The sequence below is a fragment of the Corvus kubaryi genome, unplaced genomic scaffold, assembly GCF_017639235.1.
Source record: "Corvus kubaryi isolate FWS band 111438036 unplaced genomic scaffold, C.kubaryi_AGA036_p1.0 37391, whole genome shotgun sequence".
NCBI classification, from domain to species: Eukaryota; Metazoa; Chordata; class Aves; order Passeriformes; family Corvidae; genus Corvus; species Corvus kubaryi.
Genome location: NW_024581130.1, coordinates 1,570,672 through 1,598,345, shown reverse-complemented (window position 1 = coordinate 1,598,345; position 27,674 = coordinate 1,570,672). Strand labels below are relative to the sequence as shown.

General features: G+C 37.7%; 1 pseudogene; it reads left to right on the top strand.

The window, feature by feature from the left end:
• LOC121669226 lies at positions 1-27,254 on the top strand (annotated as a pseudogene).
• Positions 27,255-27,674: the final 420 nt, after the last annotated feature.

Genomic DNA, 27,674 nt, shown 5'->3' with positions numbered 1-27,674 from the left:
ATGACACATGAAGTACCAAAGATAACAAAAGGAGACAAACAGATCGTGGCTACAAGTCAAGAAAAAAACACGTTAATACTGGATAACTGGATTCATCTTTTCTTGTTTTCTATTTTGAGAGAAACTTTCATATCTTTGAACTTTATCAAAAAACGAATGTTCAAGATTCATATTATTTTTTAAATGTATTATGCATACAACAGCTACAGAATCACAGAATCTGCTGAGTTGAAAGGGACCCATCAGGATCATCGAGTCCAGCTCCTGGTCTTGCACAGGACAATCTCCAAGAGTCACAGCCTGTGCCTGAGAGCGTTCACCAAACCCTTCTCGAATTCAGTCAGCCTCAGTGCTGTGCCCACTTCCCTGTGAGCCTGTTCCAGTGCCCAGCCACCCTCTGGATGAAGAAACTTTTCCTGATATCCAGCCTAAACCTCCCCGAGTCAGCTTCAGGCCGCTCCCTGGGCTGCTGTCACAGGGTCACCCACAGCTGCCGGGGCTGGCGAACAGGACGGGGCCGGGAGGAGCTGCCCGGGGGAGGCTGAGGCGAGGCAGCGGCGGCAGCACCGCCCTCCCCTCCCCTTCCCTCCCCTTCCCTCCCCTTCCCCGGCGGGGGCTGCGGGAGCCATGGCCGCCTCCCGAGGGCCGTGGCGGGGCCTCTACGAGCCGCTGGGGTCCCAGGACGGAGGTGACGGGGCCGGGGAGGAGGGAGGAGGAGGAGGGAAGAGGGCTCTCGGTGAGGCTCCGGGCGGCTGCGGGACCCCGAGCGGTGCCCGCTGCCTCCCACGGCCGCCTCAAACCCGCCGGGATTCCGGGCTGGGTGCCTGATAGTCTGTCCCCTAAAAACGCAGCTGATGTCCTGGGGTGTATCCTTCGCGTGGATAAGGAGGGAATAATCTTCAGGCCGCAGACAGGAGCAGGGTTTAAGCAGAGAAGGGCACGACCATGGGTGTTCCTCCACAGCCAAGCGCATCGTGCTGTGAGGGCGCGTAGGTGCAGGAGCGGGTGTGTTTGTCAGGGAACGGGGACATACATCTTTATCACCTGTTTGCAATCATTTGTCGCATTATCGTGTAACCATTCGGCATTTTACTGAAAGCACACCAAAAATTATTGTGGGAAACCAGAGGAGCGCCGGCTGTGTCGGTGGGTGTTTCCCGGCACCTGCTGGAAAAGGCTGCAACTGCGCCCTCGGGCTGGGATGAATTTAAGCAGGTAGTGACCGAGGGGCAGGACTCACTCCTTGGGTGTCCTGCAGTCACTCCTGGGCGTGGATACACACCCATTCCTCGGGCACTACGGGAGAGTTCGTGTTTGTTTGCCTCTGTTACTCTTTATCTCCAATGCCTTATGAAATTGGCAGCAGTGCGCAAGCCTCATACTCTTTCCATTTATGTGCACGGCTCGTGTTAGCGATGCTTTGTTTCATCGGGTGTCCTGAAAGGAGCCTGCTGTTCTTTAGGTATTAGTTTTTGATAACATCCAATAGCTGCATTGTCAAATAGGGGAAAAAAAATAAACCCTGCAGAAATTTAACTGTCAAAGATTTAAGGAACCCAGCTAAGTTGTTCTGTTAATTCATGGAGCTGTAGACCTCTCTCATTCTTCATACATTGTGTTAGAGTGTGTTGGTGGGAGAAGGTGACAGGCAAAAAAAAGTTTTTGTACGTGTATTTCTAAGCCTTTTGATAGCTCAGAAATAAATATTTTCTAAAAACTACATGTTTAGAAGAGAACAAAAACACTGACAAGAACATCGTTCTTTCAAGTATCATTGATACTTTTTCCTTTGGTCTTTTTTAAACAGAAGTGCGACCCTGAAGAGAATGCTTCTTTCTTCAGTAAATTACCATATTCCTGGTTTAGCAGGTGAGAATTTATTAAACTGGTTGTGGTTGTTCATCGATGCTCACAGAATTGTAGACTGTGTACTTATATTCCACAACATCATTCTGGCTTGAGCCTGACTATGAGAGTGCTGGTAGCTTTTTGCACAAAAATCGAAGTTTGCAACATTTAGAGATCATATTCAAATATTTTGTGGAGTATGGTTTATACATAGTAACAGTCATTTTATGCATTATCTAGTGGCATTATTTAACAATGGCATCATAACAACTTTCTAGATCTCCAGGAACAAATATTCAGTAGTACATGTAAGGTATTTTCTGGGTAGCCAATTTCATGCTCATTTTCCTCCCTCTTTTATGGCAGGCCACAAGTTGTTATTGTCACTCACCCGCTCACATACACCAGGGACTCCCTCTGCTTCTTGGGAAATTTTCCACCAAAAAATAGGAACTGAAAGTTCAGCTCTATCAAGTCCTGCAACTTCCTGTCACTTAATATGTCCAGTGTTATTTCAAACAATTTTGTGCATTGTGTCTTGTGGCCATTACTAAATTTTAACACTTTTTTTCTTTGAAAAATTATTTGAGCCAGATGATATACACACTTCAAAAGTCTATGAGTGGGAAAAAAAATGTGAAAAGTGTCAGAACTGTTTCTTGCTTTATTCAATATTCTTAATTCTACAGATAACTGAAACTGGTATTTGCTATTAATAAGCTGATTCAAAACAATCAGACTGTTTCAAGGATTCAGAGTATTCAGTTAAACTCTGGTCCTGTTGAAGTTAGGAGTTCACCTTTGTATTTACCAGTCCTTATGTTCTACACCTTAAATACAAATGTTCCGTTTTTCTGGAAAGTTCTGCCGTGTACTGATTGCAGTGTTTTTGTATGACACTGATGCATTCTCTATGTCATGGTATTCACCCAAATTTTCAAGGCAGGCTATACTTTGTATCTTTTAACTAATTCTACAATGTCTAACAAAAGAAGAGAAGGAAAAAAAAACACCAACCAAAAAAGGTTTTTTCATTTCTTTAGCTATGAAGGGAGGTTGTGGATGCCTCATCCTTGGAAGTATTCAGGTTGGATAAGGCCTTGAGCAACCTGGTCTAGGGGGAGGTGCCCATTGCAGAGGGGTTGGGACTGGATGGTTTTTAAGATGCATTCCCAGCCCTTAACATTCTATGATTCGGTGAAATTCACTTTGTATTGATGTTACAGCTTCACCCTTGGGGATAGCAAGGTCCACCCCCACCAGAGTTTTACAACCTCCAAAAAACCATTTCTGAGTCTTGTGTGCTGGACAATGCACCCACAGTAGCCCCAACACCATCATAGGAGTGACACACACTGGAAGGGCACACTGTGGAGATGGACACTGTGCTTGTGTCACAGCCCTCAAGGGCTTAGAGCTGACACTGGATGCACGCTCCAGTGTCCATGCCTGTGCCTGTGCTTGAGTCCCAGATGTTTGGGATGTTCTTTAAGTGAGAGTGCATTGTCAACATGAATCTTTTGGCATTTTCACCACCTCAGACATGGTATTGCACAGTTTGCTTTGAGTTGTCACAAAGCTGACATGCTTATCGAAAATTCCAAATACTTCTGTCATTGGGTCCTTTAGGCTCAGTGTATTCCTCAGCCCCGTTCTGCTGATTTAAGACCAGGTTTAGTTTTTGTTGACACTTAAGTGGATAAAAACACTTCATCAGAAGAAAAATTTAACAGCTGAAAGTCTGCTGTAAGGAGATTCTCATTGTATTTGTGCTGAAACCCAGCAGTGTAATGTGGTTTACCTTGCCTGAAGATGAGTTGCAGTGTAGTGAGTCGCCATCTCTGGGGGTATTTAAAAGATGTGACACTTAGAGACATCCTTCAGTGGTGGAGTTGGTAGCGTTAGGTTATTTATATCATCTTAAGGGTCTTTTCCAACCTAAATGATTCTAAGATTCAATGATAATGCCCTCCTGTGATAAAAAGGTATTTTATTCCAGATCAGAATAGTAAGTGGATTATGATACCACATGGGTTTTTTATGAAATAGTATATTTTTCTGTAAAAAATTACGAGATCAGAAATACAGACGGATTCTGAGGTATAAAGGTTCTTCAGAACCCTCTGTTTAGATGTGACAATCTCCATGGACTCTTCTTACTTCAGGTGAATTTCAGTGTACTGAAGGTAACTATTTAGTCTGTAGCTTTCATAGGATTACATCTATTACTTTGATTACAGAGTGTATTTATATGCACTAGATTATACCATTAGCTTTTTGAGTTAGCAGTCCTGCTTTTTTTGCCTGTTGTATTTCAGGATGTCTAAGTTAATTCCTTTCTTTCAGAATGATATCTCTAGGCTACAAGAAGCCACTGGAAAGGGATGACCTGTTTGAACTCAATCAAGGTGATCCACCATACAGTGTGTGTCCTAACTTTGAAAAGCAGTGGAGCAAAGAAGTCCAGAAGTCTGCTCCAGGATTAATGGTAGCTATAATTCTGACAACAGGCAATATCCTTTAATAAAGTTGAGTCTAGAAGCTGGAGAAGATTTTAAAAAATCCAACTGTTTATTGAACAGCCTACATTTTGTAGGATACAGAGGCCCCTCAGTGCTGGGATCAGTGATCTCTTGTATGGCTGTAGGATTTTTCTACAAATTGTTTAAGTTCAAACTTGCCTCTTAGAAAGACACCTGTTTACATTTCAACATGTAAAGAAATAAAGAATCTACTGTGATAAAGAATCTACTGTGACTGGTACAGAATGTACAGTGACTTTTACTTGATGATGGATTATCATTTTGTCAGAACTATCTAACTCTCTTCTCTTTGAACTTGTCTGTTTCCCTGTGTCTTTTCTTTGCATCTGTATTTCAGGTAGGTAGAGAAATCCATTATCAGTTTGCTGTCCATCATCACCATGATGATTAGGAAAGTGGTTTTTTTTTTTTTTTTTGAGCCCTTTTAAGAATCTTCTCAATTGTTTGAGCTAAATTCAAACTGAAAAAAATTGTTGCTTGACAACTGAAAATATTCTGAAATAACAGAAGGGTTACTCAGCCTTAAAGTTGCTGTAAGCCTGCTATAAATAAGAAGGCATTTATATTGAAGCTTATCTCTATTTTTTCTGATACATTTTGTTTTGACCTGTGATAATAATTTGAGGATTAAGTATATTGTAATTATATTCGTGGATGATAGGGGCAACCTTAGGAATTGCATTTATCCTTTCCTGAATAACTACTAGCCAGGCTAAATAAAACCAGGCTTAATTTCTTACCCCAAAGCTTTTCTTTTATCTGTAGGAAATGTTCTGTTTCAGATAATAGTACCCTGATGGCTTTAGATGGACACTCTAATATTACATATTTTATATTGTAAATGTGGGTGAAGCTCAAAAATATTTTTTCTCTTAATTCTCTCTGTATTTTTGTAATCTGTCTTCTTGCGTCCAAAAAGTGCTATTTAAGAAAACAAGTTTCCACAAACCATCTTTGATTTTGCCATTATGGCACACGTTTAAATATTTATTGATTAAAGTTTCATTTCTGAAAGTTACAGCTGACATTCTGGATTTTAGGAGTCCTCAAGTAATGAAGTAAGTTTTTAATGTGTTTCATTTTATGTTCAAAGAACAATATTAATAATAAACCTAAAGGGTTACCAGTATCTAGACCTCCCTCCCCATGATTAGCTAAAAATGATCTAATGAAGGAAAGCTCAAAGAGATCAGGAATTTCGTAGCTAAAGAACTGAGACAAAATTAGTAAAAGTTCCACAATATTGTTTGTAAGTATTTAATATACAAATATAAAATCAAATGCTAAGAAAAACTGACTAAAAACTATACTTAACTTTCCTTCTGTTTTGTCAATTTTTTTTCCCTCTCCACTTTTAAAAAACTCACATAAATACATAACATTTAATGATGTTTAATGGGAAACTGAAATGACTCTGTTATCATGTTGCTGGTACCGTGAGGTTGATAGAAGTGGTTTTTAGAAATTGTGCTTACCACAGACATGTTAAGAGATGGTCAAATACTTGAGTGATTATAAAGAAAAGAGTTAATGAGCAGAATTATTGTTTACCTCCAAAATATGTACTGAATCATTGTAATCCTGATCAAAATGGCTAACCATAAAATCTGTTTGAAGACATCATGGCTGATGGTAATTTAAGATAATCTTTTACTAAAAAAAAAGTCAGAATTTTCCTACAGATTTTTTTTCCTTTTTGCTCTCATGGTTGGTAGTTACAGTGTTTCTAAGTACAAATACCTTTTTTTTTTCTTTCATTAAATTATTTTCTTTTATTCTTCATTCGTACTCCATTGTCAAAGAAGTCAGCAATAGCACATGCATGTTGAGATTTGTATTTGAGAATTGCTTCTGAGCGAACAGATTGGTAAACACAGGTAAAACCTGCCATTTTTAACATCAAATTTTGTTATCTTTCACCATATCTGGACCCAAGGTAGACTCAATTAAACAAGTTGCCAGTGTCTTGGTTTATGAAATGTTTATTGTTGGTAGTTGATTTAATGGATGGAATTTAAACTTAATTTTCTTTTATTTTCAGAGCAATGATAGTGGCCAGTGAAACCCAGCCTAGCTCATATGGGAGTGGCTGTGGCTATGCTATTGCCTGTTTTTTGTAGTTCCCTCACAAACTCTTCCCCATCAGTTATACCATCAGAACAACATCCTTACTGCAGTCAAAATCAAGACTGCAGTTGTTGGCCTGATCTACAAAAAGGTAATCATGTGTCCTTCTCTTTCAAAACAAAACCTAAAATACATACAGTGTAAAAAGACAACATGCTTACTTAGCCTGATCAAAACACAGGATGTTACACACTGGTGACAGACTAACAGATTGACACTGTATTTTGATGATGATTTATTTTTAATAATTTTGAATTTCAGCAGAATTTCTCTTGTAAGACTGTAATCCTGAAATTACACACTTTTTGTCAGCCACCTGTGCAGACATAATATTGGAAATACATGTAGAAACTAAACTCTTTCTATTTTGATTATGGGTTAATTTCCCAAATTTACCGAATGACATGGGAAAACTGTTTGGGTTGGATGTCTGGGAAAAAGTAAGGATATGCAGGATCACTGTTTTTACTATGTAGTAGTAGTGAATATGAGAACCTGAATTTTGCCACACTGTCTCCTTCAAAGGTTACAGTTTCCCCTGATTTTAGTGAAATTGCTTTTGAGTTCAATACCCAGTAGTTTCATTGTTTTTCAGATGTCTAAAAGACGACTAACCACTGTGGAAATCTATCTATAACTTATCCCACCTTTAATAAGATATGCTGAGGCAGAAGCATTATTAGGTACAGGAAATGCAAGTGCTAATAACATAGAAGTAAAAGTAGTTGTGTGATCTATAAAAAATATTTACTATCATCTTAATATGTAGCACATAATGTGATAAAGAGTTGCAAGTCTGTTTCAACCGGTTCAGCTTTGCTCTAATTAATTGTTGTCCTTTTAGCAATCAAGGTTTTTGATTTTTGTGGCCTCTGTATTTTCTGGTTGCAGGCCTTTACTCTAGCAAGTTCCTCATGACAACAATATACAACTGGGCAGATTGTTAACCTGATGTCAGCAGCTGCTCAGCAGCTCCTGGAGCTTGCCATCAGTGTGAACCTGTTGTGGTGAGCACCTTTTCAGATCATAATGGCTGTTGTCTTCCTCTGGAAAGAACTCGGCCCCTCAGTCCTAGCAGGTGTTGCACTGCTGCTTTTGGCTATACCTATAAATGCACTCATTGCAGCCAAAGTAAGAAGACTGAAGGTGAGCTATTTAAATACATATCACAAGGAGAGGCTAAGTTGTCATAATAATACAGGAGTGAAGGGGGAGGTCAATTATGCATTTATTAGAATAGTGTTGTTGCATCTAAGCTAAACTCCAAGCAAATAAACAATGCCAAGCTGCAGCTCTTTCTCCAGGAGGGAAGAAGCGTAACTGCAGAAGTGGAGCCCTATGTTTGATAGCTAATCTAGTATGTAGGTTGGATACCTACAATTTTCATTATCCTGAAACAATACTTTTGTATTAATAAAAATCACTGTATGACTCGATTTAGGAAACAGCTGTGGTTTTGGATGTGAGCTAATTCCATTCAGTAAGGGATTTTGTAGGATTATGCTTCTCTTCCAGTTTTCCTATTCAGGCTAAGATGCTCACTAAAATGTAGCACATTCTCCTGAGATTACAGGAATTCCCCTGGAGGTACTGTGTGTGTAGTGACTTCTTTTCTGCTCCTCTGATGCTACAGATCTCTTGACACTCTATTGCCTGTTACCATGACAATTTCCACTAGAAAAAAATACTACAACCCCAAATTTTGCATTGCTATCAAGGCAATTGTCTTATTCTACCTTTGATGGTGTAACACACAGTGAAGAATCTGGGTTCCCATTAATTCTTTTGTAAGGCTGTGACTGTTTAGGGACGTTGAAAAAGCACCAAAAACCTCTCTCACATCTTCTGCAGGTGAGGTGCAGCAACTACATATGCACTTAGATCCCTACTGTGATATGAGAGAGAGAAGAAATACAAAGGACTAAAAGTTTTCAACTTCCTGTCGTATATGAATAAGCCTCAAAACACTAAAGAGGATGGTAATGACTATTTTAGAAATGTGAGATGCATAAGTGCCTAAGTGTAGTATAGGAGTGAGAATTTCTCTCTTAATTTGGTTCTTTAAGTAAAAATGTATTAATAACAGAGGAAAGCTTTATACTAAATCCTGTATATATACATATATCTGTTGTATATATACATATACAGTGTTTTATATTGTATAGCATTACATATATATTCATGTGTGTGTATTTAGTGTTACACTAAATTGTTATTGAGTCTGTATTTACCTGCTTAGAGATTTTGAAGATTAAAACCATATTATATTTCCTGAACACCCTGGGAACTTGAAGCCTATTAAGATTTAAATTTAGTGTAAAGGAAAAAAAAAAAGGAACAAAAATTGAAATGTGCTCTTTATGATATTTGAGGGTAAAATATTTATTTTAATGCATTTAATCCTTTGTGCTGTCTAATGATTTTTTTAAAATACTAAATATGTATCTGAAAATGCTGTAATTGTAGTATTAGTGTGTTTTTCATCAAGGTAAAAATAGCATTAAAGGTATTTATTGCCTCCAGTACACTGCATGTTTTGCTTTCCAAATACATTTGTTCATTGAAAAATTAAAACATTGCTGTCCTTTAACCAGAAAAGCCAAATGAAGTATTTGGATCAACAAGTCAAGCTACTAATTGAAATACTACATGGAATAAAGGTAATGCCACAACTAATAAGAGGTTTGGTTGTAAAGCTATTATTATTATATTATTACTATTATATATTATTATAAAGATATGGAAGTTATTTTAAAAACTAAGGTTTTATGAGTAATATTTCAGCTGAAAATAATAAAAGTTTAAAGAGAAAGTGTTTTAACATAATGTGCTTAAAGTGTTTTTGGAAAATATTTACTGGTTTAATATGATTTGAAAAGCTTACTAGCCATGATGCATGAATTTTACTACCACATTTTAATGAGAATGTAAAATATGTTAATAGATGTTCAGAAACCTTTAGCAAAGCAAGATTGTAGCATAGAAGTAAAGCACTTTTAAAAGTTGTCTTACTTTTGTTATTTTGCCGGTTTTGAAACCAGCTCGTCCTTTGTGATACGTAAGGGACACACTGAAATCTGAAGAATTAAGAGTGACTAGAGTACAACCTAATTTAGAGTTATATCAGGTCTTTCTTTCATTTGTAAAACATTCAGATTTTTGTAGTTTGGCATTGCTGAATACTTGAAAATGACACTTGGATATTAAGTTAATTTCTGAAACAGAGTCACTGCTTTTTTGTTGCATTAAAATGTGCTTATTTGATTATCTAGATCCTGAAACTTCACGCATGGGAACCTGCCTATCAAAGGAAGGTCATGAGGATTACAGAACATGAGGTGGATGTTTTGAAGTCATCTGGCTATCTGACAACTTACTCCATGCTGACCTTGATGTGTATTCCTTTTATGGTTGGTTTTTAAAATTTATTTAAATTTTAAATTTATTTCTATTTAAATTTATTGTAATTTAAATTTATGAATTTCTGCTGGACTGTTTCTTATGTTCCCTGTTGCTTTAGCAGCTCGCTGGGTCACAAGTGTTGCCTTGCAGTACCTCAAAACAATAAATTTCTCAACACAATGTATTTGAATTTTCCGGTTCTAATGCTATGTGTATGACTAGAGAAGAAGGAGAAAGATTATGAATTGACCTGTGTTAGAAAGTCAGAAACCAAACCCAAAGCTCCTGAACCTCATGCCCTGCTTTAATCACACTGTTTCTTTTGCATAAAAATCAGCTACCTTCTTTATACTCCTTTTTCAGGTTTTTGGGGAGTGCATTTTCCATCTGTATTTTTTAGCTATCCCTTTTTAAACACTGAACTCTAAATACATGAAAGCTTTGCTTAAAGAAGGAACTCTTAAAGGTGCATGAACAGGCCATCCCCATGTGCTAAAAGATGAGCTGAACAGACAGCTTTGGCTGGAACTTGAGGGAAAAAAAGAGAGTTTAAGACCTTTGGAAGAAGACTCAGGCAACTTTTGAGGACTGCAAGGATGTCGTTAGGGAGGGAGAAAATTAGAAGGGCCAAGATCCAACTAGAACTTAATCTGGCTACTGCCGTAAAAGACATAAAAATATTTCTATAAATACATCAACAGCAAAAGGGGAGCTAAAGACAATCTCCATCCTTTGTTGAATGGGAAGGATACACAGTGACAAAGGCTAAGGGAAAGACTGAGGCACTTAATGCCCTCTATTCCTCGATCTCAGTAGTGTAAGACCAGTTGTTCTCTGGAAAACAAAAATGGTATCTGTGTATAAATTTTAGTTTCAATGTAATTTTGCTTCTTAATATATCTTTTTCATTTTTTTATTTAAAAGGTTTCACTGGCTACATTTGGAGTCTTATCTAGACCAAGAGAATGTTTTAACAGCAACTAAAGTGTTCACATCTATTTCTTTAGTCAACATTTTGCGACAGCCTTTGTTTGATTTACCATCTGTGATCTCTGCTGTAGCTCAGGTAAACCTATTATGAACAAGTGCTATAAAAGGCTCATTTTGTACTCTGTCGTATTTCAGCCATTTCTACGAGTGATTAAGTAGCTTAATTATTTTAAGTTACATTTTATTGAGGTGAAACTGCACAATTTTTTATGGAATGCAAAGCATGAAGGCTGTTTAAAGGATGTCTCTCAGCCTTCTAAGTAGAAGGAAAATTGGGTAGCGCACCTAATTGAGCTTTCTGTCTCTCACTTTTCTTCCTTCAGTGGGCTGGACTCAGCTTCTGCTCCTACTCTCTCAACCTCTCTTCTTCATAGTCCACAGAAGATAAAGCATGAACACTTTGGGCTGCACAAGCCTAAATCACTCAGCCACTCTTAGATATTGGAGCCCTTGGTACCAGGTAGGGGAGACCTGTGGTGGACTCTGGAAACGGTTTTTGTCAAGTCACCACTGAAGGAAGTGGAGAAAAAAGGACAGAGCTGCTGAGGATCCCATTTCAGCATCCTTCAGGCCTAATGGTACAGCAGTAGGGTTGCCACCTGAGTTGGGAACTCGTAGATTTTAACCTTCTTGTATGGGTATATCATACAAGCTCATGAATGTACTCACAGCAAAATGTTGTCTTTCTTCAGTCTGTGAAGAAACATTTATCATTCACTATTTCTTAACAAAAAAAAAGCTAAAACACAGGTTTATGAAAACAAGCCAATTGAGTCAAAACTACACAGCAGTAGATCCTCAGGGAAAAAAATACACTTACTGATCACTTTAGATTGTTTAATACTTTAAGGAAAATATTTTTTAAACACCTAAACACCTTTTTTGTCTGGCTTCAAATAAAACAAGGAATATGTTTTTCCATATTATCTAAAACCTTAAAAATAATATTTAAACATTTAGGGAGCCCATGCATGTTATAAATACTTACATATATGTGTGTGTGTGTGTGTGTGTGTATATATGTACGTGTGTTCATTTTGTAGGCCAAAGTTTCTCTGAGCTGTTGAGAGGATTTTCTGTTTGCTGAGGATCTTAACCCTGAGGATGTCACTACAAACTACAGTGGAAGTAAGCAGTAGTTATTAATTTTTAATTAGTCTTGATTTTACGTGGAAGATCATTAAGAAATGCAACTGAGGGGATGGATAAACAACTCTTTGCTCTATTTTCTTTACTGCAACAGATCATCCTGTTGGTTTTATTGGTGCTTCTTTCCACTGGGAAAAAAATGGCTTACCAATCCTGAAAAAGTAAGATATTTGTTATTTATTTTTATGAGCTCCTTTGGCAGAATGTGATGTCTGTAGAGATTTTGATCAGCTTTGATGTATTCTGATTCAGAGTAGTTCATGATGATACATACCAAAAAGAACATGAAGTATTGTTTCTGAAGTATCCCATGTGATCAGTGTGCTCTGGAAAGTCTATGCAACCAATTTTTAACTTGTCAATTTTCCTGAATTGCATTTTGGAAAGAATTAATTGGGAAGATACCCTTTTGTTGGTGTAGCATTTTGTATTGCCTGCAAGTAGGCTAAGGTAGCTTATGCAGCCTTGCACTGAATACTAATCTTAAAATTGGGCCATGGCTTCCTTTGGAGAAAACTAACTAGCAAGAAGTTTGCTTTTCTCACAGTGGTCTTTCTTACCTGAAACCACCCCTCATTTCGTTTGTCATTTCTTAACAAGGGTTTTCTTAGGTGTCAATTCAGGTATGTTTAAACTGCTGTGCAATGAACACTTTGGAGGGTTAGTAAGGAAATGATATAGCCAGGTCCAGGGGTATAATGGAGAACTGTTTGATAAGCTCTGTACAGCTGTTAAATTTTAGTAAGGCAGCTGAACAGGTTAAAACCTACCCAGTATAACCCTCTCACTACACTGTTTACACTGGTCCTCTCAGGGGTGGGGGAAACTTTCCATAATGTAACAGTGAGCATCCATATCTCAACCACCACAGCCTGCAATTTAGGGGCCAGGAATGAGCTGCCTTCAGCAACCTCTAACCTGCAGACAAATAAGTTTATCCTTGAAGTCCTTATTGTAGTTCTTGAAATGGTACATGGTCAAAAGATGTGCAAACTGAAATACTAATGTCTCATAATTCCACGGGTAATACAGTCTTTCTCTCTTACAGTGACCATAATGGAGTATTTGCAGAGAGGATAACTAATTTGTCTTCTCAATATTTCCAGCTTGAGTGTCAGCATTTCTAAAGGCTCATAAGTTGCTGTTGTAGGACAGGTCGGATCTGGAAAGTCATCTTTTCTTTCTTCTTGGAGAAATGGAGAAACTTGAAGGAACAGTTCAGAGAGGAGTAAGATTGTCTGTCCATGTTCCCCTGCCCTTCCCACTCCACAATACCCCAGTTAAGCAGAACTAATGAACAGATTTTCAGAGGGCATGTAGCTTAATGTAAGAAAATATTTGGGAGCATTTCCAGCTATCATTCCTATCCTGCAATCTTATATTCTAAAGCTGACATGTTCCACATCATGTTATGTAAAAATACAGACCATCAAACTGTATTTTGATGTCTATTTAATACAGACCCAGTTTCCTGCGTATAGATATTACAATGGATGCATGTTTGTCACTGTGATCTTTCCCTGGAAAACTTTGCTCTATATGTGCCCCAGCACTGTCAGTTTTATTTAAAGTCATATGTGCTTTTATGATAATGATAGGCTAGCTGTTATGGTGTAATATTCAGCAGAGTGTTTTTATTACCTGACTTAATAAAAATTTTAACAATGCTCAAATCATTCGTGACAAATTTTAATAGTGCTCAGGTTTGGAAGGAATTACTGGTTACATTGGGGCAAAGCTGGAATTTCAAATTTATTTTTAAATGCTGTTTCTTATGTTCAGAAAGCCCAAGTAAACCAAATTATTTCCAGTTCTTTTTAGGGTTCAGTGGCCTATGTTTCTCAGCAGGCCTGGATTCACAATGACAGTTTACAGGAAAATACTGTCTTTGGTTCCAATCTAAACAGGCCATACTACAAACTTGTTTTAGAGTCTTGTGCTTTACTGCCAGATTTGGAACAGTTACCGAATGGAAATTGAACAGAGATTGGAGAAAGGGTGAGAATTTGAGGTGTCAGAAATTGTACAGTAAGATAAGCTATGGCTTCTATGGTTTTATGATTATCTGTTTGGTAATTGACACTGATGACTAATGTTTAGCCAAGTACATCCTGCTGATCTCCTTACTTAGGTTACTTACTTGGAACTTAAATTCTGATTGAATTCTGAACTCTTAATAATCCTGAACTCTTAATAATTTTGGAATAATTTTGGCTTTTTTCTATATAGAAGTTCACATCTGCCCTGTCCTGTTCTCCAGGGGTTTCCTCTATGCTGTAAAAATGCCTGTATGACTGTAAATAAAAGTTATTTTTTCATTTTCCAAAGTAACCTTGCATTTGCCCATTTTGGTATGGGAATAATCAACAGGGCCCAAGCTTTGCTCTAATTACTTGAAAATACAACTGTTACCTTTCTATTTTCATATGTAGTATAAAATCGACTTTGATTATCTGAGAAAATTAATGCCAAGACTGAGTATGATACACAGGTCTCCTTTAGGTCTTCTTCTTATTTCCTATTTAAATATGGATTGTTTTGCCTTTCTTTTCTTAGGGTGTCAATATAAGTGGAGGGCAGAAGCAGAGAGTGAGCCTTGCTAGAGCTGTGTACAGCAATGCTGACTTGTATCTCCTGGAAGACCCCCTGTCTGCTGTAGATGTACATGTTGGAAAACATCTTTTTGAGAAGCTAATTGGCCCTTCAGGTCTCCTAAAAAGCAAGGTAACATAGGATGGCTTCCTTTCAAATTGGGGATGGACTGCTTTTTACAGTCGTTCTGCAAAAGCTCATCTTTTACCTAACAGGTTGATGACAATTATTCTGAATAAAGAGGCTAAACAAAAAGCAGTACAGGGTACAGCCAGTACAGGTTATAGCATAAAAGGCTTCTTGTTGAACAAAGAAGTTCCTAAGGGAAAGTGGAATCTGAAGGAATAAATTCTCCCATTTAAAAACCATTCATGTGGGAAGGTAAGATTTGTTAAAATCTCAATGTTATGAATTAGTACAGATTATTCCCACTGCTGCTTCAAAACACATATATTAACATGAAATACCTACTATTGGGTCAACATTACTTACTTCACAGTTGTCTTTTCCTCTCTCCTTTCTCCCTGTTCTTAATTTGCCTGCTCCATGGCTTGTAAGTATCTGGCAGAAGCAAGAACTTCAGTAATGGTAGACTTGTAAGCAGATTTTAATATTGGGACTGTCAAACTGCATGTAATATATTAAAAGCTGGAGTATCTAAGTCTTTTCTTTACAACCTATTCTGAGCCATTCCTGAGTAGGGAACAGGTAAGAAACATTAAACATTAAGGAACAGGTAAGTACAAGTAATAGTAAGTAGCTATAAGCTTATAGTTTGACATTACAATCAGCAATTAAAGGACTGATCTAGTAAAGTAGGCAATAAATTACAACAATAGCAGCAATAATAATAATAATGATAAAGTAGACAAATAGAGCAAAGTCACAGAAGAATTCTGTTATATTATTCCAGCTATCATAACAGAATATCTACTTCTAGTAAATGTTTATATTAAATGGCAAAATAGAAAATGTTGTGTTTCAGACTCATGTATCGGTGACCCATAACCTCACTCTCCTACCTCACACTGATCTAATAACAGTGATGGAAGAGGGCAGAATAAGTCAAATGGGAACCTACCAAGAACTCATTTCAAGGAGAGCTAATTTTGCTGAGCTTGTTCAAGTCTTCAGTGCAGAGCATACAAGTGGAGAGACAAACTCAGTGGAAGGTGAAAAAATATGAATACTGTGTTTTGCTTAGTGTTTTACTTTTCCTTCCAGCTTCTCAATATATTCCTTCTTCCTTTCCTGGAAATGAGTAAAAGAATTGCTGGAAAATTTCGAGCATTCCTTTCTACATTCTGCTACAGAATTATAGGCTATAAGCTGAAAAAGAAAACCCTTTTCAATTTTGGCTTCTTGTACTGTATGTATCTACTCATGGTATATGAATGCTGAAAGTACTTTTTTGGTTTTTTTTTTCCATTGTAGTGAGTTCTTCAAAGGAAGAGGGTCAGCTGGGCAGGAGTCTGCGACAAAAAGGGCTGCTGAAACACAAAGAGCAGGTATTAAAAAGCCCCGAGCCGCTGCTTAACTGATGCAATGCTAGGACAACCCCAAGTGCTGAAGGCTGTGCCACCATGCTTTGCTGTGGAAACGTGGGTTCAGCCTGAGTGCACATTAGCAGTTGACTGGAACATGTTGTGTCTGGAACTCATCTTCTGGATTCCCTTTATACCAAAGAAATCCAGTGAATGTGCCACATTCTAGGGGTTCAGTTCATGGGTTGCTTCACTGTGCAAACCAAAGTATGTTAAGCAGGAAAAATTTATGTGATTTCATAGTATCCTTTTTTTCTTAGCAATAAATGCGTGTATTTTTTGATGATTCATAAGAAGATTTGAAAGTGCTTCTTGTTTGCAGCTCTTCCCCTGATCAGTGGAAAATATTCACTAACAATAGAGAGAAAGTTGCTGCTGGTGGTGTAAGTATCACTGAAAGAAAAGCTTGGACATTTGTTTTCATAAAAATGTCTTCTTTTGCAGTTGCAGTTTTTTGTTTCTTACATCTCTCTACTGAATTTAAAATAATACCTTACGGGTTTTTACCAAATTTTAAGTGTGTTGTCCAAGACCTTCTATTTTGATGATGTGCTACTGGCTATAATTTTCTATTATATCGTAGTCCATCTAGTTTTGCATATCTGAGAAAGAAGAATATGAAAAAAGCTTTTACCACTGTTGGAAAAACATTCTGTCTTAGGAATTTTAAATAGTTTTGTGCTAGAGCACAGACTAGAAAATTTGCATGGTAATAGTGCTGCAGGATTGTCTTGTTAGAAGCACACTTTCTGCAGTCTCCTTTAAAAAAATCTGCCACTTGCTAGAGAGATGGAAAAGAGCAAGTGAAACAGTGTAGAGAAGGTCAAAACTTCTGGGAGGCTATAGTTTAATTGAAATAAGAGCAGTGGGGTGGAGAGGTGAAGAAAGTATGAATTTCTAGCAAGGTGGTAGAAATAGATGCTTGGAAAAAAGTGAGTTTACAGAAGAGACAGAACAGTTTGTGCCAACTACAACTCATTTCACTCCAGACCTTGTAATGAAATCCATGAACCTGCTTCTACCTGTTCTGCCTTTTAAGTGGCCTAGCTCAGTTTGACCCCATTAGTCCTTATCTGCTCCAAGAATGGGAACTGTCTTCTGCTGACACTAATTTCCTTGGCTCCAGTAGCCCAGAGTGGTAGTTCTAAAGTTTCTGCTCCTATTGATAGGGTAAGATCTGCTTCATACAGCCAGGAATTGCACACTTGGTTGGTTCATTGGTTGGGCTTTTTAAATTTTCTTTTTCTTTGTTTCTTTTGTATAATCTACGTATATGGAAGTCTGACACTGGAAGCAAGCAAGATTGTCTATGTATCATTAAAGAACATTCTAGTGGAGGAGAGGAAACCTTTTCACAGCACAACTTTATATACCTAATTTATCACATTTAATTAAGAAATTCTTTAGATTGATGCTGAATTTAATATATCCAGTTCCCATTATATAATGTGTATTTGCTTTCAACAATGGTAATTATTTTACAAGTAACTCCTTTTTCTTTTTTTCTTTTTTTCTTTTTAGATGAAAATGTCACTTGTTTTGAAATACTTGCAAGCCTTCGACTGGCGCTGGATGTGGCTGACCATAGCTGCTTATATAGGCCAGAATGCACTGGCCATTGGCCAAAATCATGGCTTAGCAGCTGGACTGTAGAAACAGCACAAGTTAGTGATTTCACCGAATGGAAACAATCACAGAACTATGAACTTGGTATCTATGGGCTCCTGGGATTCATTCAAGGCAAGGATGAGCATATATGACTGTTTTCTCACCATATGCCAAGTTTAATCTGCCTAAATGTTTTGGTGAAGAAATAATGCCGGTTGTTTTAGGGTGTGCAACACAGTATAATAGACCTGGGAAGAGCATGTATATACAGCCAGGTAGAGAAAATAATGTTTAATTTAATGATACTTTGGGAATTCTGGGAGCATCCAAGTGTAATGTAATGGCATCTCATTGAGGGGGGAAGCAGCATTGATACATAGTGGTATGTTTGCAGGAGAGAATGGCAGGAAAAACATTCTTATCAAGTAGTAAGATGTATGAACAAAATGCAAATACGTACATTTGTAAAACTGAGAGAGGAAGTGCACCTGTTGGACTGCTGACTGTGGTCGAGAACAGGGACAGAAACATGCTCCATCCCCTTTCTCACCCCAGCCTTTCATCCTGTCTTTCAATTTTTCCCTTCCCAAGGGCTTCTGGTTTGCTGTGGTGCCTGTGTGCTCACCAGGAGCTCCCTGTCTGCTTCCTGGGCCTTGCATCACCAGCTCTCGGACAACGTCTTGCACCTTCCTCTTCAGCGGTTTGAAACCAACCCAGCTGGGCAGATTGTCAGTAGATTCACAAAGGTAAAACTTATGTGTATTTTCAGTTTTATCAAAATGAAGCTTGAGTGACTCAGTTGTAATTTATTACTATTAGAAAATCTCCAGGCTTCTTGAAAGGAAATTTGAATACTTCCTGAATATATCCTGTAATGCTTGGTAAACTTTAAAAACCTATATGTTTCTTTTCATACCTTGCTTTTCCTCTGGAAGATACAATATGGATATAGATCCCAGCAATAAATCTGATGAGGTTACATGAAGAAGTGAGGTGTATACAATAGTGAAAGTTAAAAGTTGAAGGGTAACCCTAAAACAGCATAGGAATGATTTTTTCAGTGCATCAGTTATGCTACTGAAAAACCAAAAAGTAATGTTTCAGAAAGACTAATGGCCGCATCTCTGTTTCTTGATGCTCAGAGTATGGTCTGTGATTAAAGAGCATAAAGATTCTTAAAATCACAATATAGAGGAAGGAAGAGAGTGCCTGGATTCAGTCTCTGCTGAGGAGTTGAAATACAGACATCATTACATTGAAGAAATAAAGGCTGACTTGCATCTCAAAAAGACACAGGATATTTTAACTTGAAAGTTACATTGAAGTCTTGATTGTTATCTACCTCTTGTGATACAGCACATTTTCAATAGAATTTGGAGATAATGTTATTTTATTTTAACCTTGCCAGTAATTTATATACTGCACTTATGTCATCATTACAATGTTGGTGTGTCCCGAGAGACAGTAGGGTTTTTTTTCTATACTGTTTGTGAATACCTTTTTTCTGTGTAGACACTTTCAGCTTATTCCATATTGAAAATTTAGAGGGATTACTTACCAGAATCCGTGACTGGAACCTGTCTGTGCTGTTTCACTAGCACTACTACATCACGAGTTCCCGGCAAATCTGACGGCTGGCAGGAGCATCGCAGTCCCCAGTGATCTCCCACTTCAGTGAGACTCTGGCAGGGAGATTGACAATTCGAGCATTTGGCCACCAGGAGAGATTCATTAGGAAAAATAACGATGTTGTGTATGAGAACTTGGTTTACTTCTACAACAACGTCATCTCAAACAGGTACTTGACAGCAGGTTTGTGTTTGTGACTAAACCTTCTTTTGTGGAGTTCAACAAGTCACTGTTTAGCTTTAGTCAGAGTAAAGCCGCTGAGAAACAGAGAAGTGTTTGGACAATACTTTCGGGCACATGGGGGGATTCTTGGGGATGGTCCTGTGCAGTGCCAGGAGTTGGACTCGATGATCCTTGTGGATCCCTTCCAACTCAGCACCGTCCGTGATTCTGAGACAAGAGCAATTTATCCACCACTCTTTGTAATGAATGCATAGATAATGTTTAAGCACTAGGATTTCTTCTTTATCTGCCAGAAATTAGCAGGTTTATAGAAAATACGCATATGCTGTCAGGGATGAGACTATTTAAAAAAAAAAACAGAACAAAAAAGACTTTTACCAAGAGGTCATAATCATGGACTATGCTGCATTTCAACTAACAGTTCCTCTTGCCAGTTTATGAACAAATTGAATTTATATTTCAGTAGTTCATGTGGAAGTAACCTGCTGTCTGTACTCACAGGCACCAGGGAGTTCTTGAGACTGAAATCTTGGGTTTAAGGAAATAAAGTCCATTTCCTCACCTTCCTTTGTGATTCAGTGCAGTTACAGTCACAGATGAGCAAAGAGATTCCTGGTCTGTTTTTCAGTCCTACATCTGAATCTTTTTCAGATAGGAGGAGCAGGAAAGCAGTATGAGGAGGGAAGGGAGTTGAGACACATGCATTTTGGTTTTAGTGGTGCTACCAGTTCCAGATATGTCATATTGACCCCCCAGTTAATCTGTAAAATGGGAATAATAGTACTTATCTATTTGTGAAGTGGGTAAATTGCTAATATAATGGTCTCAGAGTTCAATAGGCTATAAAAAAATTGGTGGTTAATTCCATTTTTTCTTTGCCTTGATTTACTACAGGTGGCTCAAGCTGTCAGGCTTGAGTTTCTGGGAAATGTAATGGTGTTCTTTGCTGCATTGTTTGTAGCACTGTCTGGAAATACAGTGAGTTCTTCTACAGTGGGTTTATCAATATCCTATGCTCTAAATATAAGTAATAGCACAAATTCTTGCTGTTAGCACATTGCATAGAAAAAGAGAATTATAATGGAGTCGAGTAGGTGAATATACATGGAGGCAGCAATGACACCACATCCCTTGGGTAGGACAGAGTTTCCCTTTTAATTCCATTAATTCTGGGAAGCTTATGATAAATTACTTTCCAATTTTGAATGTAAATGGAATAATAATTATTAAAACATATTTTAAAATCAAGTTAATGAAAGTAGGTTTGTTTTTTAGTGTTTTGTTAAACCAAAGAAGCAGCATAGTCATGTACAATTTACTTCATATTTAATATCTTGTTCTTGTTCATTTACTGAATGTTATGTAGGAATGTTTACTTAAAAGTTCAGTAAAATAATTTACTTTGGCATTGCCCTTGCAAAGGTAATATATGAGAACCACATATTTGAAGTGTGTCTTAAGTAAGGTAAGTTTTATTGATGAGTTGCTAGTTAGAATAAATCTCAAGTATTACGTAGACAGAAACTAAGCACCCAATTTTCTTTATCCTTGTGATCCTTAGGAGCCAGTGTTGTCCAGATTCTCACTATGGTAAGAGCTTCAGAAACACTGCTGACAGATATGAATGAATTAAAATTTTGAAAAATATAGAGCCTATTATCTGTCATGGCATATCCACACCCAGCCCAGCTTACAAGAGTTCCATTTGCTGTTCTTCAGATATAGAACAATCTCCTTTATCTCATCCTGTCCTTGGACAGTCACAGTTTTTCACCTTCATCTGTTGTCCGACTGACATGGTTCTTTCTTTAGCTGCAAACTATATTTCCAAAAGGCTGACCTTGAGAATCAGTTTGGCTCACTCTTTTCCTATAGAAGTGGAAATATTTAACCATGGGGGGTTTGGAACTAGGTGATCTTTAAGGTCCTTTCTAAACCAGGCCATTCTATGATGATCCTGTCTGCAGAAGCATCCCCAGTGCTTGAAGGTGACAAATTTGGCAGAGCCAATAGATACCTCCATTACAAATCCATTGTTTGCATTGCTGTCTTGCTTTACCTAGGGAGTAGTACAATAATTGTAAACACAACATGAGCCATATATGTGTTTCCTTTCAAAATTTCATACAAATACTGCACACTTGCTGATGATCCTGAGGTAGTTTCCAGTATCTGGAGCTTTTACGTCAATGTAAATTACAAGAACCATTGGGCAGTTTGAAAGCAGACAAGAAGTGCTCAGAGGAACACTGAGATCAGGGATTTTCTAACCATTGGTTCATGTGATGTGCCAAAATGTTCTGTCTATCTTTTGGTTTCTGTGATTAACCATCCAACTTAGGAGCTAAGTTCAGGATAAGTTTTTGAATTAATGTTCTGAATTCTAGTGAGTCGAATTTTTTGTTCCTATTTTTGTATCTATTTCCCCAGGTGATTCAGATTCTAAATGTTTGGGTGCGTAGAGCATGTGAAATTGAGACCAATGCAGTTTCAATTGAAAGAATTTATGAATATGCAACAGTGGATAAAGAGGTGAGCATTCTTCCTGAATACTGAGCATTCATTTTGAATATTTCATTTCTGTGCATAGAAAATGACCAGTTAGATTGACTTTAATATTGGTGAGCGGTAATAGCAGGTAATTGTTAATAAATATTTTCTGGGGTTTGTGGGATTTTTATTTGAGAATAATATGTAGCTTCTTCATTACATTTGTAGTAGTTTTATAGCAGTTTTATTCCTATTTTGACCAGTAAATTTTTTGTCATCCTTCGTAGCAGTGGATTTTGTAGTTAGACTAATGCAGGTGCAGCTCAGGTGAACTCTCTGTGCTGTGCAACCAAGAGGAGCATTTGAAAAAGGGAAGAGAGGAAGAGAGGCCTGTCTGACCCATAACTCTTACCTCATGTGTGGGGAGACATGTCTTTCTAATCACTTTACCTTGGCTATTGTGCTTTTCTGAAAGTAGTGCCCATGTCAAACACAGAGGCATAAAAGCCCTTGGGAGCAGGACTCTTCTATTTCTTCATTCTCTTTTAGTCTTCTGCCAAGTTTATGTTTTAATTCCAGGAACCATGGATATTGTCTAAAAGACCACCAGTGGGCTGGCCTGATAGAGGAATTACAGAGTTGGTCAACTACAAGGCTCAGTATGGGAAGGATCTTGGTTTAGCCCTGAATGGAGTTTCTTTTCAGACACAGAGTAAAGAGAAGGTAATATATGTAATAAGAAATAAATCAGAGGTATAAAATCCTGTTTCCCAACTTTCTACTTCAAAAATATTTCAGATAAGGAGACTCCAATACTAAATGCAACATCATGTTGAACAGGGAAGATGTTAAGTGGAGAATATAGTAAAGAAAAGACAAATGAGAAAAGGAAAAGTATTTTATAGAAATAAGTAGAAGTTCTTATCCCTGCAGGATACTGAAGTAATGTTTTATGAATTTGGCAGTTCTAAGGAAGAAGATCCAAATTTTAAGTTAAACCTCTTGTCCACTTTGCTGAATGTTTGTGCAGAGAAATAGGGTGCCAGGTTAGTGCTGATCAACACTGGGCTTGGGATCAAGGAACACCAGGTGAGACCTAGTTTTAAGTCATTGGTTTGAGCTGGGGAGTGCTGGACAAAAGGGAGAGGAAAGGGAAAGGATTCCTTCTGAACCAGGCATGGGCTGTACAGCTGCTGGGAGAACTGGACTGGGAGCTGTGACACTGAATTCACTGTATCCTATAATTCCCTGTATCATTTTTCATTTAGAATGTGTAGCATGGAAAGTTACAGTTTCTATCATAAAACCTTCTGCTTCAGGTTGGAATTGTTGGAAGAACAGGAGCTGGTAAATCAACACTCACAAATTGCTTATTTAGAGTTCTGGAGGGGTGTGAAGGCAAAATAATTATTGATGGAATTGATATATCAACTATTGGACTCCATGACCTACATGGAAATCTTAACATTATTCCACAGGTGAGATGTGGTTGAGAGATAACTATTTTTTCTTTTTTGGCTAACATAAGACATTCAGTTTTTGGGAGAAATTATAACCTCAAAGTCCACAGGCTGCCGAGAGACAGAGGTATAACACTCCAGTGGAATTTTGGCAATGATATGGAAGAAGCTTCAAAACATGGAGACCACGTGTATGACATTAGGTTTTATAAGCTGTGTTTAGTTTAACAGTCTTACCTGGAATAGCTAGATTGGTGTTTTCAAGTCCCACCTGAGGGCTAAAATATTTTAAGATAGGTCCAACTATGTTTGAAGCCTCTAGGGAATAAAGTGATGTATACACAAATTATGTATTATGTATTTAAACCAATCTGCTATGATCTGTCACGTAGAGCTTACTTCTTACTTTAGAAGAGGGCAGGAAACTCAAGATTAGGTCGCGTATCATTAGGATTGTCTTCATGCTGGTAAACTGATTTATGTTGAAATGATCTAGTATAAGGTAAAACCTAGGACACAAATTCAATGGTCACCTGAAGTCTTTTTGCACATTCCCTGAATGCCATTCATACAAACATTTTTGTGAATGGATGATGTTAACATCACTTGCAATAAATTTATCTGACATTTTTCAAAGGGAGGGTTTGGTTTTTTTCTAGCCTTTTTGGAGCTTTAACCTTGGTAATACTTCCTGTGAGTCTCTACCCACAGACCATGCATAGGAATGATGCTAATATTTAAACCAAAATAGCTTGGGTCTTTCCAAGAAAGAGATTATTAAAAGAAAATACCTATAGATTCCTGCAAATCCTTAGCTGCTTTTCCTTTGAGAACTGTATTTGCTCAGGGGAATAGCAAATTCACCATTTATATAATTTCTAATTTTGATATAGCTTTTTGATATAACTATATTCTCAAAAATGAGAATCCATGACCAAATTTGATTATGCCACAGGTCTTCAGAATACAATTCATACATACTTGGTTGTAACATTTGTCTTGCTTTAAGCAGCTAAAACTCTGTAAATCTGCACAACATCTGACAGATGTGAATTACACAGTATTTTCTCAACTGCAGCTGCAAGTCTGGTTTACTGTGGATGGAGTATATTGGATCCACAGCAGACAACTGAACTGAGAGAGGAACCCAATAACGCAGTGAACTTACAGGCTGGGATCAGAATAGAACTGAAAGGTGAAAAAAAGGGACTCTGAAGCTTACCATCTCTAGGAGCATTAGTTCTGTCTATAAATCTCTGCAGGTATTCTCGTTGCTGAATATGTCATCTTTCCTATAGGAAATGAAGGATATTTAACTTAGAGTCATAGCCTCCTACATTTTCTTAACAGCGCTCATGAATGTGGTAGCCAGTGCTTCACAAACCTAAGTACAGTAATAATTCATGTGTTGTGGCCGTTGCCACGTGCTGGACAGGTCTTTAGTCACAGAACCAGAGCACAGAGAATGCACAAGAAATCTCTTGCTCTTTATATTTCACCTTAATGAAGAGCTGAGCTCACAGAGACCACACGTGATTTTTGTCCTCCCATTCACCAGCTTCAAACTGTTACAGTTTCCCTTGCAAAGCTCCATTTCCAAGATTATTTGTCTCAGTTCCTTCTGCTAATGTAAGGACAGGACTTATGACAGCCTGTTTTAGGATCATGTTGGAATTGTGCATTCACATTCTGGTGCTATTTAAGACCCCATCTTGTTTTCTGGGACACTGCAGTCAAATCTGGATCCACTTGGAAAACACTCTGATCTTGAACTGTGGGAGGTGCTGGGACTCTGTGACTTAAGTGATTTTGTCCAGTCACTGCCAAAGAAGCTCCTCCATGAGATTTCAGAAGGTGGTGAAAATCTCAGGTACATAATCAAAAAAGTGCTAATGGAGTTATTTTCGAGTACTTTAAAACTATGTGTTCCTTCCAGAGAATTTACTTCAGAAGGTATCAGCATAAAAATGACACTTCTCCTGTCATTCTTAATAGAACTATTCTGGTAGTGCAAGTTTCTTTGAGGTGATCAACTGGTCACAGTGGTATAAATTCTGATGGCCTGTGCTGTATGGGAAGCCAAGGGAGTAGGCTATTTTCAGCTCAAGTATATAAGTAAGTGTAAAGAAGGGAGGCGTGGTGCTGCAATTCATGCAGCACCTCATTAGATTTGGGTAGAAAAGTGCTCATTTATTTAAATTTAAAAAATAAATCAATCCAGGAAAAAAAAAAAAAAACAACCAAAAAAAAAAGAAAACCCAACAAATTAAAAACCTACCAAAATGCAGAGAGCTTATTCTTTTGTTGTATTTGCTTAGGCAAAACAACTCAGTTTTAACTTGTAAAACATTAACCATAGTTATGCAGGGAGGGTGACACTTGAAATAAAAGAACTCTAAACTGAGGAGACAAATGTTGAAGCTTTTAGCAGCAAAGGGGCAGGTTTTAAATAGAGGGTACTGAATATCAACCTGGATTTTTTTGACAGACCATTTTCAGGAGGAGATTTCTAGAAGGCACACACTACAGCTAACATACAGAAGCATCCAAACTTTTACACTGAACATTATTAAAAAGTGGTTCAGCATTCAATCTGGCTCATTCAGAGTGCCCACTATAATGTGAATATAGAAACTGAAGACAAGGCTAGGTTTAAGATTCAAAGTTCAGCCATGGGTGTTGAGGAGTCCTACCTTAACTACTACTGATATGCTGAGCAAGAAGAAAGAAAATTCCAAGACAGGATGAACATATTTCAGTAGTCTTTGCAGAAGCATAAGGTGGTGTTAGGAAAGTAGTACAGACAGGCTCCATGGTAATCTCAGCTTTATCTTGTGTTCCCTTTCCTCCATGTGCCTAACTTGCCCTTCCCAAATGTATTTTTAACAGTGTTGAGCAGAGACAGCTGGTCTGTCCAGCCCGTGCTTTGCTACGAAAGACAAAAATCCTGGTCCTAGAAGAGGTGACAGCTTCTGTTGACATGGTGTAGTGGTCAACATAGTGCTAACCTATGGCACATGGAAACAGATAACTTTGTGCAGTCCACCATCAAAAGATTTTCACAACTGCACAGTGTTAACTATAGCCCACAGGTTACACAAAGTCATGGATTCAGAAAGGTAAGTAAGTTTTGATAAGCCATTTGAAAAATAAATTACTTCCTTGAAATGCATTCCCATAATCCAGAGATACCTGTAGTAGAACTGGAAAATGTGGCTGAAGAAGCTGATTTTTCTTCTGTAATCTTTTTGCTCTTGTATTTTAGAGTGCTTGTTCTGGATGCAGGAAGGATTCTAGAATATGATACACCACAGAATTTGTTACAACAAAAAGGTGCCTTTTCTGAAGTGGTTGCAGAGGCTGGGATAAGAAGATAAAGAACACTAATGAGTGAATTCTTAAGGAATGCTCAAGGGACCTCTGGCATTCCATATATAAAGGTGCAATATTTTATATTCCATATAAAACAACTAGCTTACTCAAGAGCTCCTCACAGCATTGCTGTTTACTATATCTACAATCTGTATATATTGATCAGGTTTCTTCCAAAAACTTCTTGATTTTATACAAATCACTTGTTTTTATCATATTGGCACTGGGACAACATAATGAAGCAGGGATTTTCATGGCATTTGTTAAAACTGTTGCATTAGTAAAGACTGATGGAAAAATAAATCTTGCTGTTCACATGCTGGTCTTAATTAACTTGAACTACATTGCTCTGACATTATGCTCAGTTAATAATTCTTACTATGATTACACATTCAGGGAAAACAAAACTGCTTGTTGTGTGGACACAGAGACAGATGTCACTTGGGGCTGATTTTTAGGATACACATATTCCCATGTATACTTAGGTAGTTCTTGAGGCAATAAATGTGCCCCATTTAGTTTTCCTTTTATGATTTCTGAATAACTGAAAACCACATCTTACATATCCACTTGAGCATTACAAAATCCCATTGTGAAAGAATCCCAAAAAATGCAGTCAGGTGGAGTTGCCTCTTTGCTACTAAATATTAATGTAAACCTCCAGACTAATTACAGCAGCAGGACAGGTTATGTACACTTACTTGAAGTGTCAGCTAAATGTATCTGCTTCTGTAGGC